Below are 21,078 nucleotides of genomic sequence, written 5' to 3' on the forward strand. Positions count from 1 at the left end.
TACGCCTTGATGCACTTTTATGTGTTTAGAAAATGGAATACGAGGTCGATCTGGCGAAGAATACATGCAAGTCAAAGGCCCTGACAGACCCTTTCAAGAAACGGTGCATTGCAGGTAAGTCTCGGTAATATTATGAGCACTACGTTTCGGATGTATACATCAGCGTAGCTCTTAGTTCGTCCGAGCTCAGTAGTACAATATTTGTCCGCAGTCTGTAAATAATCGAGTCTGGACCATACAATCCAGTGATTGTCATTTATTAACCTAAAGAATGGTTGTTTAACGCAATATTCCTGCTGTATGAGGTCGGTTTGTAATTAATTGAGTGTTGACCAGACAATTCAGTTATTGACATCTTGTGCGTCTATCAACCTAAAGATTGGTTGTTTCACGCAATATTCCAGCTTTATGACAGCAGTCTGTAATTAATGAAGCCTGGTACAGGCATTTAAGCGATTGCATCGATCTATGCAATTGGGATAGGATGACATGTGTCAACCAAGTCAGAGAGCCTGACCACCCGATCCCGTTAGTCGCCTCTTGCAATGTTCGTGTGAAGACCAATTCTAATCCGGATCATGACGATTTGGCCAAATAGGGGCGAGGAAGTGACGCGTATGTCGTTTGTGTGTTGCTGAAACATAATGAAATCAGAAGAGCAGTACTCTAATCTAGAGTGAGTGAGTGAGTTAAGTATTATGTTGCTTATTCTAACAATAACACGGTGGCGGACACCGCAACCACAACAATCGAGCCCGGGCCTTCGGCGTGACGCTCGAACGGTTTAACCACGAGGCTACCCAATTCCAGCATCTGATTCTAAAGAGAAACGGGCGCTTAAACAATGTCTGGAATGGAACATTGCCGTCTGTTTGGTGTAAAACTGACACTGACGTGAACGGTGTGGTAGCCTAGTGGTTAAAGCGTTCACTCCTCTTGCAAAAGTCCCGGTTCGATTCCGCACATAGATATGCTGTGTAAAGGCCATTTCCTGATCTTGACATTGCTGGTCAAAGCAGCGTAAACCTATACTGAATCTCTCACGCGACGTTGCATATCGGATTATTGCTCGGTGTCTAGACTGAAACTTTTCAGTACGGGTTCGAATCCAGTAAACACCGGTGATTATGTTGCCAGCCTGTCAGCAAGACAATCCCGTGAAGATCCGGGTTAGAATTGGTCTTCAGGAGCCCATGCTTGATTTCAGAGGCGACTAACGGTGTCGGGTGGTCAGGCTTGCTTACTTGGTATCCCAATTGCGTAGATCGATGCTTATGATGTTGATCACTGGGTTGTCTGGGTCAGACTTCATTATCTACATACCGCCTCCATACAGCTGTAATATTGCTGAGTGCATTAAACAACCAACCAACAAAACCACACATACTTTCAGACGACGCAACGTTCCTGTATGACGCCAAGATGGGTTTTTCTCCTGACGGCTCGGACACGGTGACTGCCAAGGTCTACTACATCGTAGAGGTTTATTCCACCCACACAATCGGTGAAGTGCTTGCCATCACCAGCGACACCTACGTGCCGATACAGTCTACACGGACGTAAAGGGGGTACGTACTATCGCACTGAGTCTACACGGACGTAAAGGGGGTACGTACTATCGCACTGAGTCTACACGGACGTAAAGGGGAGTTGGTGAAGATATCGTCTCATTCTTCTTACTCGTCCATTCGTAGGGAGCGTGACCAAAACTGGTCGCTACACATTTCACATTTCCTTGCATTTACTAAAACAATAAGCTATTTATTACATGTCATTTTGAAAAGGTACAATACACGGAATATCAACTGCATTAAGGGCTGGCACTGATAGCGTGTCCCACGAATGAACGTTGTTGTCGTTACCACTTACCAGTGGTCAAGGGATCCAATCACCAGGGAGCCATTGGGGTACAGCCGTCCAAGGTGCCGCGATATGCCAATGCTATCATTTCTTTTAAAATATGATTGCCTGAAACCAGTACGGGTTCGAATCCAGTAAACTTTGTGATTATATTCACAGCCTGACAGCCCCAGAATCCCTTGAAGATTCGGGTTAGAATTGGTCTTCAGCAGCCTATCCCTGTCATTTACAGACAACTAACTGGTATCTGGTGGTCATTTTGTTGATCACTGAATTGTATGGCCCGATCTCGACACTCATGTATAGCTGGAATATTGCTGACAATCAAACAAACTTTGTAAAATTGGGATCAAATGAGTCTGTGTTCTGTAGCGCCGTCATATAGCGCCGTCAATGGTTAAAGGTGTCCGTTCATCCCACCGAAGACCCAGGGTCTGCTCCTCACACGGTTACAACGTGTAAAGCCCATTTCTGGCGTGTCCTGCCCTGATTTTGCTGGGATATTGCTAAACGCAGCGTAAAACCCAACTCACTCACTTACTTACTCACAACAACGTGATTTCAAAGAGAGAAACGCCAATTTTGTTTCTACAGATGAGTCCTTGGACCAGACTCTGACAGGCAACGTTGTATCTCCGATACCTGACGCGGATGCTGACACTCACCCCACCAGATAGTTGCAGCAGCTAGGTGAGACGTTCATGACGATGTTTCAGAAAAGAAATAAGAGTTTGTCAGGGATTTCTCTTTTTTGAAAAGAATACAAGATGAGGGAATTTGAACTATCATATATTGATCGAAAGAGACGATTATCAGAATGACAGACGTCAGTATACGGTTGACGCGTAATACTGACAATTGAACATGTACTCAGTTGTATCCTTTATGTATTATATTACATAATCAACGGATCACGATAAATTGATAATAATACGTTATCACTAACGAAGGTTCATTATGATTTACATGAAAGAATTGAATGTCAAAATGAAGGCCATCTTTTTTCGCAATATCTTGCATGGCTCCTGTCAGATTCAAGAACTATGAACATGTGAGTGAGTATGATTGATTTTACGCCGTTTTAGCAATTATCTAGCAAAATTACAGTGATGGACACACATAGAATACCACTCATAAAGGTAAAATATTAAAAAGTTGGAATGTGCCCATAGGTCGATGATCAGATAGAACCTTATCATTGTGATTTATCCTTCAGGGTGTCCCTAACTAAGAGCTGGAAGGAAGTGGCGAAGGTAGCACTTTCTGAAGAGTGTTCCAGTGAGGACTGATCAATGATGGCCGCATTTCCCCCTTGACTGAAAATGTGTTTTGTTATACGAGATTCTTCTCCGGCTTTGACATGCGTCACATATTGCTGTATCTGTGTGTTTATCTATTGTGTTGATGTACCTTTCGTATATATTATTGCATTGTCAGTAAAACTGCTCCTGTAGTAGAGCAAGAGCTTTGTTCCGTGTTTGTTTAACAGTAAACTACCCGTGAAGATCAGGATTGGAATCGGTCTTCAGCAACCCATGCTTGCTTGACATGGTTGAAACATGTCATCAAATCCCATCTTGTGTAGATCGATGCTTATCCTGATATTCACTGGAATGACTCGATTAGTTACAGACCACCAATATGTAGCTGGAATATTACTCACAATCAATGGGGACCAACTGTGTCTGTGTTCCGGAGGACAATGTGGACTGTTCACTCAAACTTATAAATTGTGTTTTGATAACCCTACTATTTTTTTTCAGTTACTTTATGCTGGGATCATGGGTACTTGGTGGTACGTTGTTTCTGTTTTTGTTCTTGCTTAAAAGGAAGTGTACACGGAATAATCACGTTTTTGTATTTGCTAATTGGATTTGTCTTACAAAGAAAGTGTCAATCTCAATATAAGCCATTGTGTGACCTAACGTTGCCATTTGATTTGACGTAATTGGTGAAAGCTGCTTTAGGCTGGTCTTCAGTCAAGTCCCAAACCAAAAGATATTAATATTGTCATTAACCACAGGGAAAAGTATGTAAAAATACAAAGGACACATCAGAACTGAAAGTGTAGGCTGCAGGGTGTATTGATGGTGTGCATTTTCATTCGTAATCTCATTTCAATGAAAATACCAAATAGGTATGACGTCACTATTGAACAGCGACGTTTTCAAAATGGCGGATTCACCGAAGCGAGTAGGATATTTTGAAGGAAACTTTCGTTGTTTGAAAGCAACGTATATGCATAAATGTGACATGTCAGTGGTCCGAAGCATTCTGCTTGTTGTTGTTGTCTTTATGTTTTCATTGTGACCAAGGGAAATGGTCAGACATGAGAGGAAGTACCGTAATCGCTGTATGTCAGTTTGTGTCAGTCATGGCGTCACGCTTATAGAAATTGTTATATACTCTGTTAAATCTTGGCAAAAAATTGGAATACACCTATTTTCAGCTGCGGTACACTTTCGATGTAAGCACGCTAAAACATGCAAGCGTATGCAACGAGTAGGCGAACGGATATGAGAAAATGATACACTTGGTAAAATCTGAGCTTTACTTTGTTTACATTTCAAACTAGCGGTCCTTTCCCAGCGTGGCATTCGTTTCCCCACCTGTTATATTTCTCTAGATTTCACTGAGAGACTGACCCGTGACGGTCCGGGTTAGAATATTGGCCTTCAGTAACCCATGCTTGTCGTAAGAGGCCACTAACGGGATCAGGTGGTCAGGCTCGTTCACTTAGTTGACACATGCCATCGGTTCCAAATTGCGCAGATCGATTCTCATGCTGTTGATCAATGGATTGTCTGGTCCAGACTCAATTATTTACACACCGCCGCCATATAGCTGGAATACTGCTGAGTGCGGCGTAAAACTAAACTCACTCACTGGTATTGGTGCAAAGATCATTTGTCATTTTATATTGAACTGTATAAGGAATTCAGGCATTCATGTAAGGATACGGTAGAGAAAGGTTTTTGAATCTCGCATCATGTATGTTCAATTGCAATAGTAGTTTTAGCGGCACTCCTTTCGAGATAGCGCTTTGGAGTTACCCGCCCTTGTCTGGCTTGTTTATTTGTTTGACTTCCGGTTATGGCTTCTCGTGAGGTCTTGTGTTTTCGAGGCAACTGGTGAGGCCTGAAGTTGACCTAACTCTGACAAAGTTTAAGAAATCAGAAACTAACGAATTACAATATAACAAGAATATGATCAATTAAAAAGTAAATATAATACATACAAGTCCTTATTTACAGATGGGGCCAAGGATTGTGGAGCGGTGGATTGTGCCACTGCCATTGAATCCAGAACAATAACTTCTCGACTGCCAAATAATAGCTCTATTTTCACAGCAGAGGCTAACGCCATATTAACAGCTCTTAAATATATTAATAAACACTGTAAATATAAATAATACATAATATTTTCCGATTCCCTTTCATGTCTCCAGGCTATTAAAAATCTTTCTGGTAAACATCCACTTTTATTACAAATTATTGAATTGCATAATGAGCTTGCTACTGGCCAATGCGACATCGTCTTTTGTTGGTTACCCAGCCACGTTGGCATTTCCTGGAATACAATGGCTGACCTTGCTGCTAAGGCAGCACTCAATAAATCTGTGATACCACTTCTTATTCCATACTCTGATTACCAAGCTAGCATTAGAGCTTACATCCGTGATCTGATGCAAAATAAGTGGGACACTCAAGTAGGTATTAATAAATTACATGAATTAAAACCCTATATCGGTTACACTTACTAACTTGGGTGATCAGTCCAGATTTGAAGAGGTCATCATACGCCGATGTCGTATTGGCCACACAAGATATACTCATGCATACCTATTGAAAGGTGAGGATCCTCCGTTTTGTATCCCTTGTGATGAGAGAACCACGGTCAAGCACGTCCTGCTTGACTGTGTAGAATTCTCCATCATAAGGGATGGTGGAAATCCAACTAAGGTCCATGTAGGTAGCAAAGGCACTGTAAGTCCCCATGGTCCCTAGTAAGGTGATCTACCTTAAGTTGTTGGCGATCAATAGCCCGCGTTGTATATTGAACTGTCAATTACAATATTTTAGATTTACAATGTGATACTCTAGGAATTTACTGTCCATCGTTGACAGGTTTAACTCTTCACAATGTTTTCATTTTTATATTGTATAAATTGCTTTCGTCACGATATGGCTGAGATATTGCCGACGTGACGCTAAATATTAACTCACTCACTCACTCTTGTGTTTTTGATGGCATTCTCTAATGTACTGGGAGGATAATGGAGTAGCCACGCTTTGCTAGAATGCATGAGAACGCTGCCATCATCAAGTTAATCACGTTTTAAGACCGACCGTGCTTGTCTACTCCACTGCTGTCATTGTCAACAACTGTCCATCAGTATGTTTGTTCTCACTATGAATGCCAAGACTCTGGTGAGTTAATGGTTTAGATTAGTGACCCAATATCTTAGATTTTTGGCTCAATTGCATTTAACTAAGCAGTTGAATATGATAGATTTGTCTCTGTTGTATTTTGCTGGTTGTCGCGGCAAATTATTAACCGTAACATTGTCCCCGCCCTGATATTGCTGGATTATTGCTAAAAGTGGCATAAAACCAAACTCACTCACCCACTATTGTTAATCCATATTTCATTAGCAGTTCCTGCAGTGTTGCCCTTTACATATATCCGTCACATGACACCTCGCCCCATTCAAAACCTATGCTTGTATTACCATTGGTACACTATTGAGATTCCAATGTGTAATATATGTATCCAGATTCGTGTGGTCACACAAGACTGGAGGTTGCGCATCACTACGTTGATAGATCCATCTCTAACTACACATTATATTCAGTGATCCTGAACGGGTAGAAAAGTATGTTTTGTTTTAATAAATGGTCTCCGTTCCGTTTGTGCGCATCTTGTTATCATGTTTCCTAACAAAGCAGTCTGCACATCAATCACCAGCATTCAATATGTTGCATCTGTAATATTAATATTTACAAGACGATAGATTGTATTTATTAAACAAGACGTTGGCAAATACACGGTGTTAACTTATGTGAGATAATACAACCCAATTTTCGGCGAGCGTTCTTGTTTTATAGGTTTAAACGTCAGCCACTGTGGATTTTACTAGATTGTCCTCCTGAACTATGAACGTGTTGACGTTGATAGCTGTCGTCCCCGTTGCCGTCGTCGTGGCTCTGGCTGGCCAACGATGTGCTCCTCCGTCATTGAAAGCCCAGGAAAGGGCTATCGGTTTCATGGTCTCGAATATTAATGGGTTTTACAGAGGATTCAATGACAAGGTAAGTTGTGTTTTTTTTATCTCTACTACAGGCTGTTTATGAATGGGCGTAGGTTTGGTTGCGGCACGATGAAGGTTGGGTATTAGGTTCGAATCCCATTTACCTCCATTACGATTCTTGGCCGGGTGCAGCTCTGTCACGTTCCGGGTTTGGTATTAGGTTCACCTTGCCTTACATTCGCATAAATATTTATCATGCATAACATTGACAGAAATATGGATCATGCACTACTCCGAAAATGACAGAATGATACAATTTTATCATGTACTACTTTCACAGAAGTGATAAAATACTACTATGTTACAGAACATTTCGACTGTGTACTACGACAAACTTAACGGCAGATCGGCTCAGTTGGTGAATTACACCATCGGGGACGACTATGAATCCAAGAAGGTCATTGTCGACTACAAAGCCGTAAGTTCCTTAGCGTTTCAGTTATAAGGAGGGACGACATATTCTCTTGACATGGACAGCACAGATCCCAGTAGACCTGTGTATTGGTTAATAACTTGTATTTCAATGTATTGCGAGTCATAAATTCATAATTCAACATTTATTGTGATGTGCTGGGAGGTAAAGTGTTTGTCAATAACACTGATCTTACAGGCAGATCCTATTTTCTACATACTGAGGCCATGGCAATATAATGCTATAGTTCTGACAATCTTAAAATTAGATTGAAACTAGGTGTATTTTTACAATTTACAGCATGTATTCCATCTTGGAACTTAACTGAGAAAAGAAACATCAGTTGCGAATGAAAGTATGTGGCTTTGAACTAAAACTACAGAGGTAATAACAAAACGTTTTGATCTTTTACCCAGTATACCGAGTCTCATAGTAGCTTTCGAGATACATATTGCAGTAAAAGAGTACACCGGCAATACCATGCAGTTCTTGTTCACAGGAACACATGTTTTATTAAAGCTTCAGATGAACTGCGTCAGACTATCCATGTCAGTAGTGTTAGAGGTTTAGGTTTATAGTGTATCTTCCATGTATTTGCGAATTGTCCATTATCAAATGTCCAATGTCGAATCTGACGTAATCTGTAAAAACGTAGTCATTGGAAGGCTGTCGACGGGTTAGAACCTACTCTGCAATGTTCATTATTTAAAAATGATAGTGTCTGTGAAACAAATTAAAAATTATTATCATCTATGCAGCTTCGCTGTTTTCTCACAAAATTTAGATTTGGCATTAGTAAACTGAATGTATAAACCTATAGAACATCCAAAGATGATTACATCAATACTGCCATGTGCACCCATTGCGTCAATATTGTCCAGGACGAGTACCATTATCTATTACAATGCCCTGTTTCTTCTGATTTACTTTCCAACTGATACCCCACTACTCCAGGTAATATTACACGTTCAAACTGACATCCCGTTCCCCTGGGTAATATAACACGTTCCAACTTACATCCCGCCCCTCTGGGTAACATAACACGTAAAATCAGACATCCCACCCTCTGGGTAATATAACGCCTTAAAACTGACATGCCGCCCCTCTGGGTAACATTACACGATGCAACTGATACCGCGATCTCTGTGTATCACTACACGTTGAAACTGACACCCTGTCCCTTTGGGTAATATAACACGTTTAAAACTGACATCCCGCCCCTCTGGGTAATATAACACGTTAAATCTGACATGCCGCCCCTCTGAGTAATATAACACGTTAAAAACTGACATCCCGCCCCTCTGGGTAATATAAGACGAGAAAAGTGACATCCCGCCCCTCTGAGTAATATAACACGTTCCTGATAACACCCTATCCCTCTGGGTTATATAACACGTTACAATTGACATCACGCACCTCTGGGTAATATGACACGTTACAACCGACACTTCTCATCTGTGTAATATAACGCGTTGAAACTGATACGTTCCAGCTGCTTTCCGGGCTACTCCACATGATATAACACGTTTCAACGGATACACACGGAAATATAACACCTCACGACTGACAACCAGGAGTCATTTGTAAATGATACTCACGCGATATTGTGGTTGTGATCTGTGGCACCTAAAGTCATGTCAAGGAGCAGCCTGTTATACTGTAGATAACGGGTAAGGATACATTGTATCTGTGCTAAATTGTAGTATCGCTGTGATACACCGTACATATAAGTTGAGATGATCTCTTAACGAGTACCTGATTCTAGTTTACGTATATACACTTGAACTTAGACATATATCAACTATAATTACAGCGATATAAACACAGGTACTTTGCATTAGTAATTTGTTTATTTGTAACTTGTTTCTACAGGATCTCCCCCACATATGGGGGGTGAGTAAGTTGTTTAATTGTAACTTGCTTCTACAGGATTTCCCCAACATATGGGGGTGAGTAAGTTGTTTAATTGTAACTTGCTTCTACAGGATCTCCCCAACATATGGGGGGTGAGTAAGTTGTTTAATTGTAACTTGCTTCTACAGGATTTCCCCAACATATGGGGGTGAGTAAGTTGTTTAATTGTAACTTGCTTCTACAGGATCTCCCCAACATATGGGGGTCGAGTAAGTTGTTTAATTGTAACTTGCTTCTACAGGATTTCCCCAACATATGGGGGTGAGTAAGTTGTTTAATTGTAACTTGCTTCTACAGGATTTCCCCAACATATGGGGGTGAGTAAGTTGTTTAATTGTAACTTGCTTCTACAGGATTTCCCCAACATATGGGTGGGGGTGGGGGTGGGAGGTGAGTAAGTTGTTTAATTGTAACGTGCTTCTACAGGATTTCCCCAACATATGGGGGGTGAGTAAGTTGTTTAATTGTAACGTGCTTCTACAGGATTTCCCCAACATATGGGGGGTGAGTAAGTTGTTTAATTGTAAAGTGCTTCTACAGGATTTCCCCAACATATGGGGGTGAGTAAGTTGTTTAATTGTAACTTGCTTCTACAGGATTTCCCCAACATATGGGGGTGAGTAAGTTGTTTAATTGTAACTTGCTTCTACAGGATTTCCCCAACATATGGGGGTCGAGTAAGTTGTTTAATTGTAACGTGCTTCTACAGGATTTCCCCAACATATGGGGGTGAGTAAGTTGTTTAATTGTAACTTGCTTCTACAGGATTTCCCCAACATATGGGGGTCGAGTAAGTTGTTTAATTGTAACTTGCTTCTACAGGATTTCCCCAACGTATGGGGGGTGAGTAAGTTGTTTTAAATGTAACGTGCTTCTACAGGATCTCCCCAACATTTGGGGGTGAGTAAGTTGTTTAATTGTAACTTGCTTCTACAGGATTTCCCCAACATATGGGGGTCGAGTAAGTTGTTTAATTGTAACTTGCTTCTACAGGATTTCCCCAACATATGGGGGGTGAGTAAGTTGTTTAATTGTAACGTGCTTCTACAGGATTTCCCCAACATATGGGGGGTGAGTAAGTTGTTTAATTGTAACTTGCTTCTACAGGATTTCCCCAACATATGGGGGGTGAGTAAGTTGTTTAATTGTAAAGTGCTTCTACAGGATTTCCCCAACATATGGGGGTGAGTAAGTTGTTTAATTGTAACTTGCTTCTACAGGATTTCCCCAACATATGGGGGTCGAGTAAGTTGTTTAATTGTAACTTGCTTCTACAGGATTTCCCAACATATGGGGGTGAGTAAGTTGTTTAATTGTAACTTGCTTCTACAGGATTTCCCCAACATATGGGGGTCGAGTAAGTTGTTTAATTGTAACGTGCTTCTACAGGATTTCCCCAACATATGGGGGGTGAGTAAGTTGTTTAATTGTAATTTGCTTCTACAGGATTTCCCCAACATATGGGGGTCGAGTAAGTTGTTTAATTGTAACTTGCTTCTACAGGATTTCCCCAACGTATGGGGGGTGAGTAAGTTGTTTTAAATGTAACGTGCTTCTACAGGATCTCCCCAACATTTGGGGGTGAGTAAGTTGTTTAATTGTAACTTGCTTCTACAGGATTTCCCCAACATATGGGGGTGAGTAAGTTGTTTAATTGTAACTTGCTTCTACAGGATTTCCCCAACATATGGGGGTCGAGTAAGTTGTTTAATTGTAACGTGCTTCTACAGGATTTCCCCAACATATGGGGGGTGAGTAAGTTGTTTAATTGTAACTTGCTTCTACAGGATTTCCCCAACATATGGAAGTGTGTGTGTGTGTGTGTGTGTGTGTGATTAAGTTGTTTTAACAGTAACTTGCTTCTACAGGATTTCCCCAACATATGGGGGGTGAGTAAGTTGTTTAATTGTAACTTGCTTCTACAGGATTTCCCCAACATATGGGGGTCGAGTAAGTTGTTTAATTGTAACGTGCTTCTACAGGATCTCCCCAACATATGGGGGTCGAGTAAATTGTTTAATTGTAACTTGCTTCTGCAAGATCTCCCCAACATATGGGGGGTGCTTGGAATACGGCAGGCAAACCCACGGGGAGCATGATACATCCAACTCAATATAAAGGTGAGGTCAGATAAACCCACAGGGAGCATGATACATCCAACTCAATATATAGGTAAGGTCAGATAAACACACAGGGAGCATGATACATCCAACTCAATATATAGGTGAGGTCAGATAAACACACAGGGAGCATGATACATCCAACTCAATATATAGGTGAGGTCAGATAAACACACAGGGAGCATGATACATCCAACTCAATATAAAGGTGAGGTCAGATAAACACACAGGGAGCATGATACATCCAACTCAATATAAAGGTAAGGTCAGATAAACACACAGGGAGCATGATACATCCAACTCAATATATAGGTGAGGTCAGATAAACACACAGGGAGCATGATACATCCAACTCAATATATAGGTGAGGTCAGATAAACACACAGGGAGCATGATACATCCAACTCAATATAAAGGTGAGGTCAGATAAACACACAGGGAGCATGATACATCCAACTCAATATATAGGTGAGGTCAGATAAACACACAGGGAGCATGACACATCCAACTCAATATAAACGCGAGGTCAGATAAACACACAGGGAGCATGATACATCCAACTCAATATAAAGGTGAGGTCAGATAAACACACAGGGAGCATGAGACATCCAACTCAATATAAAGGTGAGGCCAGGCAAACACACAGGGAGCATGATACATCCAACTCAATATAAAGGTGAGGTCAGACAAACCCACAGGGAGCATGATACATCCAACTCAATATAAAGGTGAGGTCAGATAAACACACAGGGAGCCTGATACATCCAACTCAATATAAAGGTGAGGTCAGGCAAACCCACAGGGAGCATGATACATCCAACTCAATATAAAGGTGAGGTCAGATAAACACACAGGGAGCATGATACATCCAACTCAATATAAAGGTGAGGTCAGTCAAACACACAGGGAGCATAATACATCTAACTCAATATAAAGGTGAGGTCAGATAAACACACAGGGAGCATGATACATCCAACTCAATATAAAGGTGAGGTCAGGCAAACCCACAGGGAGCATGATACATCCAACTCAATATAAAGGTGAGGTCAGATAAACACACAGGGAGCATGATACATCCAACTCAATATAAAGGTGAGGTCAGATAAACACACAGGGAGCATGATACATCCAACTCAATATAAAGGTGAGGTCAGATAAACACACAGGGAGCCTGATACATCCAACTCAATATAAAGGTGAGGTCAGGCAAACCCACAGGGAGCATGATACATCTAACTCAATATAAAGGTGAGGTCAGATAAACACACAGGGAGCATGATACATCCAACTCAATATAAAGGTGAGGTCAGATAAACACACAGGGAGCATGATACATCCAACTCAATATAAAGGTGAGGTCAGGCAAACACACAGGGAGCATAATACATCCAACTCAATATAAAGGTGAGGTCAGATAAACACACAGGGAGCATGATACATCCAACTCAATATAAAGGTGAGGTCAGGCAAACCCACAGGGAGCATGATACATCCAACTCAATATAAAGGTGAGGTCAGATAAACACACAGGGAGCATGATACATCCAACTCAATATAAAGGTGAGGTCAGATAAACCCACAGGGAGCATGATACATCCAACTCAATATAAAGGTGAGGTCAGATAAACACACAGGGAGCATGATACATCCAACTCAATATAAAGGTGAGGTCAGATAAACACACAGGGAGCATGATACATCTAACTCAATATAAAGGTGAGGTCAGTTAAACACACAGGGAGCATGATACATCCAACTCAATATAAAGGTGAGGTCAGATAAACACACAGGGAGCATGATACATCCAACTCAATATATAGGTGAGGTCAGATAAACATGACGAGTGAAACACAGAACAAGCAGTCAGCGAGAGACAGGGGGATAAAGCCATATAACATGGAACATTTACCTGGACAATGGGTATCTCTAGACGCCCTTCTCCTCAACAGCAAGATGATTTCGGGAAACTCATGATACTATTCATGGAAATACGAAACAGTATCAGGTCAACAGTACCTTCTTTCTTATCCATTATCTGATAAACATGGCTAAGGTTCACGAGGTAAGATAGTGTTGTACAAGCCATCGTCTCCTGCACAAATGTTGTGAATGAAAAAAATATGTGAATGAAAATTGTGTGTGTGATGGATTTCTTAATTCGCAAACAATTTTGTGTTGGTTCGTCAGCCAAACACACAAGTCCAACCAATTTCAGAGAAACATTGGCTCAAGTACATTCACGGAATTCATTAATTGTACTGTGAAATTCCTGGAACAACGTTAAAAGCATCTTGAGGCCACAGTCACTCGCTAATTCAGGCGAACTCCTTCATTTCATATACCAATGATGCCGTGAAGATCTGGATTGTGATTAGTCTTCAGGTTGCCGTGAGAGGTGACTGATGGGGATCGCCAGGTCAGACTCACTGGCTGGATTGTGTTATGGTTAATAATTTGCCATGACGAAAGGTTTAAGAGCCCCCACCCCCACCCACCCCACCCCCCTCGAACCAGCAAAATAGAACACAGACAAATCTAAAATATTCAATAATATTTTGAGCAAACAATTAACACTATTCATCAGATGTCCTGTATATTTTACTTTGGAATATTTAATGCTGATAATTCATGAAAACAAAAATATTCCGTGTGCACACTTTTAGAATATTCTGGTTCATGTTCCGAGAAATAGAATCAGTTAAGTTGAACTATTACACTACAATACCATGGCGCTGTTGGGCTGTGTATCGGTGGTATTGTTTCGTTGCTTTTCGTAATACCTCTGATAGTTTAGGTATTTTATTGACAAATGCTAGCAAATAATACATTTATTATATATTCATGTGTCAAAGACTAACATTTTCCAGTTTGAGAAAAGTGATGTTTTCACTGCAGTGACAGTTCATATCCCTTAACAGGAACTTCTGCGTTGGATAACAAAGTTTTGTGTCCGGTCTAAATGACAATGTGAAAATATACATTTCACCACGGGGGCGTGGTGGTCGAGCTGTCTAAGGCGCCAGGCTAGGGACTCAGCGAGCTTGGAGGTGCATGGATCGAGCCCACCTGTGAGCGGGAGTAAAGACCTTGGAGTCAACTTTGTGTGCAGTCCATTTCAGTGTTGTCACAGCCCCTAATGTACAGTACACAACCCTGTGCACTTAAAAGAACCCACAAATCCGTTGGTAAAAGACCTGATGGTGGCCACATGAATACGTGCAAACACCTAGGTGCGGGTATAGGAACGTGAGCAAAACTTGGACAAAGTACTGTGACTATGTGTCCCAGTCCACCTACACGTGAATGGGAATCTTAAAAAGGATGGGGAAGTCACATAAACTCAGTGCGCCTAGTGGCAGCCAGGGAGTTGAGATTGATAATATGATGTGCCGCTGAGATTGTCATCCAATGATCGAGGGAAAAACAAAGACGCGCTTTGAGCATGCATGTGGGATGGACTTTAGCGCTATATAAACATACATTTACATTTACATATCCATATATATATAATGCAGGCATCGTTAAAGTCTGACGTGTTCTGAACAAGTGGCTTCATTTCAGTCGACTGGTGTTTATGTGTTTATGCATATTGACACCGTTGATGTTTCTCTCGGTCTCCCCTTCCCTTCTCTCAGCGCGTCATATTTATTTGATGTTCTTATGTTTTTTGTCCGCCAGCACCGTGTTTTGACGTTTACGCTCAAAGGATCGTTTGGTGAATATTTGTATGTGTTATTGGTATTCTAACAATGACAACACCTGTTACGATAACAGTGTTAATGTTATTCTAACCAACTATAACGATAACAGTGTTAATGTTATTCTAACAATGACAACAACTGTAACGATAACAGCTGATAAAGATTACGAGTTGTCTTGTTTTTTATTATGTTTTCAAATTTCGTCTGACTTTGTGCCCGAACAAAGAAGCCAACAGTCTTGGTTTATAGTTGGGGAATTTTCATTTCGTTAGTCGAATTTTCTCGGCTTAGTTATATTTGATTTTCATTAAAGAAAATTGGAAACATATCATATGTAGAATGTTTCATGTGTGAAAGCATTTATATTTCGAGTTAAGTGAATATATCACATTCTTCACTTCACTCGATGACATGTACATCATATTTCACTGGAAACATGAACTATTTTATGCATAGTCTTTAAAGTATACATGCTTTCATTGTTAATGTGTTTGACATTCTATAGCCACGGCATCACGCATTCACTGAATATCTTCAAAGTAATATCAGCTTATGATGTAGATATGACATTATCTCATATTGGGTATAGACTCTTGGATAGACCTCGGTATACTTGAAACACAGCTGAGCCAGTTTGAACCTCATTCCACATGGAGGTAACCAGAAGGCCAGCCTTGTCACGCCCAAGGTCCGAAGACGAAACCACATAGAAACACTGCGTGAAGGCCATTTCTGGTCTCCCTCACTCACGCGCCAATATCGCACTTTTAGAGGTGCGTAAACCTCACATAGAAAGCAGCCTGTTGTTACTGGTCTCCCTCACTCACTCGCCAATATCACACAGTAAGAGGTGCGTAAACCTCACATTGAAAGCAGCTTGTTGTTACTGGTCTCCCTCACTCACTCGCCAATATCACACAGTAAGAGGTGCGTAAACCTCACATTGAAAGCAGCTTGTTATTACTGGTCTCCCTCCCTCACGCGCCAATATCACACAGTAAGAGGTGCGTAAACCTCACATTGAAAGCAGCCTGTTGTTACTGGTCACAGGTTTGCAGCATCAGTAATCACGGTGAGGAGAGTCGAGAGGCTACAAACATAGTTCTATACAACATATAATACTGTTGGTTAAACCCTCCATGTATGTGTCGGTATCTTATGAGAGGCTACAAACATAGTTTTATACAACATATAATACTGTTGGTTAAACCCTCGATGCATGTTGTGGTATCGTATGACGCTTGATTCGAATCTAGAGGATTTTCTCAGTCTTATGATTCTTGATACTCGGCATCTGTATTCGTTGTTCTTTACACCTACGGGTGCGGGGGTAGCCTAGTGGTTACAGCGTTCGCTCGTCACGCCGACCTGGCTCCGATTCCCCACATGGGTGCTGGGGTAGCCTAGTGGTTACAGCGTTCACTCGTCACGCCGACCTGGCTCCGATTCCCCCCGTGGGTGCTGGGGTAGCCTAGTGGTTACAGCGTTCACTCGTCACGCCGACCTGGCTCCGATTCCCCCCGTGGGTGCTGGGGTAGCCTAGTGGTTACAGCGTTCACTCGTCACGCCGACCTGGCTCCGATTCCCCACATGGGTGCTTGGGTAGCCTGGTGGTTACAGCGTTCACTCGTCACGCCGACCTGGCTCCGATTCGCCACATGGGTGCTGGGGTAGCCTAGTGGTTACAGCGTTCGCTCGTCACGCCGACCTGGCTCCGATTCCCCACATGGGTGCTGGAGTAGCCTAGTGGTTACAGCGTTCGCTCGTCACGCCGACCTGGCTCCGATTCCCCCCGTGGGTGCTGGGGTAGCCTAGTGGTTACAGCGTTCGCTGGTCACGCCGACCTGGCTCCGATTTCCCCCGTGGGTGCTGGGGTAGCCTAGTGGTTACAGCGTTCGCTGGTTACGCCGACCTGGCTCCGATTCGCCACATGGGTACAATGTGTGAAGCCCATCTGTGGTGTCCCCAGTCATGATATTGATGGAATATTGCTAAAACTCACTCACTCACTAACTCGGAAGAATCAAAGGTCTCCATGTTTACTTTCCTCACACTGCAAAGAACGAATTCGGCAAACAAAGAACTGTAAAGATCTGAGATACCCTCCACCTAGATAAGGAACAGAAATTGAGCCATCTGTTTAGAAAAGCTGATATCTGATTAAAAATCCAGGAATCTTTCATCCATGAGTAAGCAAGCAGCCTTGCCTTACAAGATATCTACTTCCATGAGATGACAAGACCTACTGATTGGATTCTATAGATTAGCGGTGGAAGCAAGGCTGTCGGCATCTACCAAACTCAGCAGAGGTATAATTAAATCGGTGACGATCCCTGCCGGCGTTTTTATTCAAATCATTGTGCTTTAGTGTTATACAAACTCGTGTCAGTTATATCCAGACACTTTACGTAATTTCCATAGACATACATGTTATTTCAGTGTATCATAAATAATTTTCATGAAGTGAGTTTAGGATGGATCTTTGTAAAACTTGAAAGCAAATTTGAAATCATCTCTACCCTGAGCATATAATTTTAGTTCAATTTTTCGGCCACTATTTAACTAATGCCATCACATTTATCAACTTACGTATGGTTCCACAATGCACAATTCCATAGGCCGCCATATTAAAGGTGTTCACGGCACTTTACATGTGTTGATTAAATTGTTGCCATTCGATAAATAAGCATCGTAAAACTAAACAGAAATAGTGTGATTGTAGGTAAAATGATTCCTGCAAAATTTGACTTGATCTTAGGCAAATGCAATTTCATGAAAACTATTTATGCTATACTAAATTAACGTGTGAGTCAATGGAAATTACGTCAAGCGTGCGAATATACCTGGCACGGGTCTGTAGCTTACAAGACAGCTGTAGGTATCATTACCATGATGGTCGGATGGTTTCATCATTAATAAAACCCCTGAAAGAATCATGTCTGTTCAATGTTCACATCTTTGAAAAGGTTTGCATACAGTAGTTGATCTTCCATTGACGGCCAAAGGTTCCTTAGTACATACTCTTCCAGTTTTCTGATTATCTCCTACACTTGCACTCAGCCAGTAGTTTGTCTCAAACTTCACTCTGTCTCTGTCACCAGTGGTCATCTCTTTGTACTCCACTACAACCTGAAACTCCACAACAACACTGAAATCAACGAGTAATAATACACGGAAAATATAGCAAAACAGTCTTGGTCAGTTTTTACACAGTTTAGACGACGTTGCATATATCAAGAATTCCTTCTCTGTTATTGTTGAGGGAAACTCCGCATAAAACATTTGTACTGATTGCGAGAATTCCTTCTCAGCCAAACTTTAAAGGAAACTTCGCACCACATCCGTACGTTTGAAGCAATTTTAAAACACCAAGGTTTTCATAACCATCAATATAACCGGCAGCCTTGTCGATACAGAGTTTGGGGTGAAATATAATGCAAACGCGATGGTCACACATGCACACGTTCATTTTCACAAACTTTGTAACTCACGTTTGCAACGAGCCAGTCATCATTGTGGCAGACATCAACAAATGCAAGACCAATTCTGTCCACAACGCACACGGAATGGCCAACAAACTGAAACAGATCATATCTACAAATCAGAGAGAGTAGATACTTTGAGTCAGTGTGGTAAGGGACTTCAAATCAGAGAGAGTAGATACTTTGAGTCAGTGTGGTAAGAGACTTCAAATCAGAGAGAGTAGATACTTTAAGTCAGTGTGGTAAGAGACTTCTAATCAGAGAGAGTAGATAATTTGAGTCAGTGTGGAAAGAGACTTCAAATCAGAGAGAGTAGATACTTTGAGTCAGTGTGGTAAGAGACTTCAAATCAGAGAGAGTAGATACTTTGAGTCAGTGTGGTAAGGGACGTCAAATCAGAGAGAGTAGATACTTTGAGTCAGTGTGGTAAGGGACGTCAAATCAGAGAGAGTAGATACTTTGAGTCAGTGTGGTAAGGGACGTCAAATCAGAGAGAGTAGTTACTTTGAGTCAGTGTGGTAAGGGACTTCAAGTCAGAGAGAGTAGATACGTTGAGTCAGTGTGGTAAGGGACGTCAAATCAGAGAGAGTAGTTACTTTGAGTCAGTGTGGTAAGGGACTTCAAATCAGAGAGAGTAGATGCTTTGAGTCAGTGTGGTAAGAGACTTCAAATCAGAGAGAGTAGATACTTTGAGTCAGTGTGGTAAGGGACGTCAAATCAGAGAGAGTAGTTTCTTTGAGTCAGTGTGGTAAGGGACTTCAAATCAGAGAGTAGATACTTTGAGTCAGTGTGGTAAGGGACTTCAAATCAGAGAGAGTAGTTACTTTGAGTCAGTGTGGTAAGGGACTTCAAATCAGAGAGAGTAGATACTTTGAGTCAGTGTGGTAAGGGACTTCAAATCAGAGAGAGTAGATACTTTGAGTCAGTGTGGTAAGGGACTTCAAATCAGAGAGAGTAGATGCTTTGAGTCAGCGTTGTAAGAGACTTCAAATCAGGTGTGTTCCATATTTGTTGCACGACAAAAACGAAAGAGCACCGTTGTTGACACCCAATAACAAACGCTGAGCGAGGTTAAAGTTAAGCTATGTTTGTTGTGATTAAAATGTCACCAAGCAACCTATTTTGTTTAAAGAAGCAGATTACTAGATGTCAAGGTAGATGATTGTGTCTCAGGTGTGTCGACCATGGATCTTGATGCCACCCTCTTGATGACCCGGTTCATTGCAGTTCACTGTCATACAGCTGTAATATTGCGTAACAGGCGAATTTACCTTGAAACTGTGGTGGATCAGCTAATTCCCATTCGAGAATGTTTCACTTATCGTGCGATCATGTCGGGGAAAAATAGCTTACCCTGAATGTACTTCGGCGACCTCTCTGTAGTCTGACCTGTTTCCCATTCTTCATGTCAGTAGAAGTTTGTCCACACGACCCGGATATGCCTACCGTCAAGTCAGACTTGGAACCAGAATTTCGTTCATTCCCGGTCTGGAAGGTTAACTTGTACGTTGCTCTCTTCTCTGTGATATTAAACAGTTAGAACCACCTTTTACCTCTGGTTTCTTGGGCAGTCTCTATGGTCAGTATAGGAATAGTATTCTCATGCCTTTTCAGAAAACAAGTTGATTTGTCTGGCACAGGAGCATCTCCTTAAATCTTGAGAGTTTCCATTGCCATTATCATTTTGTTGTTGTAAAATGTACATGTTAATTATAGCCTTACGTCCAAGTTCAACCACCGATACTGAATGTCTTGAAATTCTTACTGTTCACCCATTGATGTCATTTGACAAATATCCACCCTCACTCGAAAGGCATATGTGCTTGACAAACAAGTACTATCGTACACACATATCAACACGCAAATACCAATCTTGGCACTTGTGTATACAAATCTATCAGGTGCTGGGCTGCTGAGTTCTAGCTGTTTGACATGCTAAACTCAAACAAATAATCCTGGAACTTATAATCATTTACTTGGTATATGTGAAATCGGTGATATGTAATTTGTGTTCTCAAATTGTGCTTTGTCTATATACCGTATCTCCACAACAGCTAAAATACATAAAAAAAGTAGAAACCTACTTGAGCATCTCTTCTTGCACGTGAGATGATACATCACATTCTCATCTGTTTCGTCGTTTGGCGCGCATCACAGACTACGAGAGAAAATTGAGTATTAACAGACAATATGGCAGCAATGACCCATGTGCTCTGTATAATGAGTGAGTGAGTTAAATTTTTAGGAATACTAGATATGAAAGTGTCATGAGTAGCGT

Source organism: Haliotis rubra, unplaced genomic scaffold (assembly GCF_003918875.1).
Source record: "Haliotis rubra isolate DU_JTF1 unplaced genomic scaffold, ASM391887v1 Scf1253, whole genome shotgun sequence".
NCBI lineage: Eukaryota > Metazoa > Mollusca > Gastropoda > Lepetellida > Haliotidae > Haliotis > Haliotis rubra.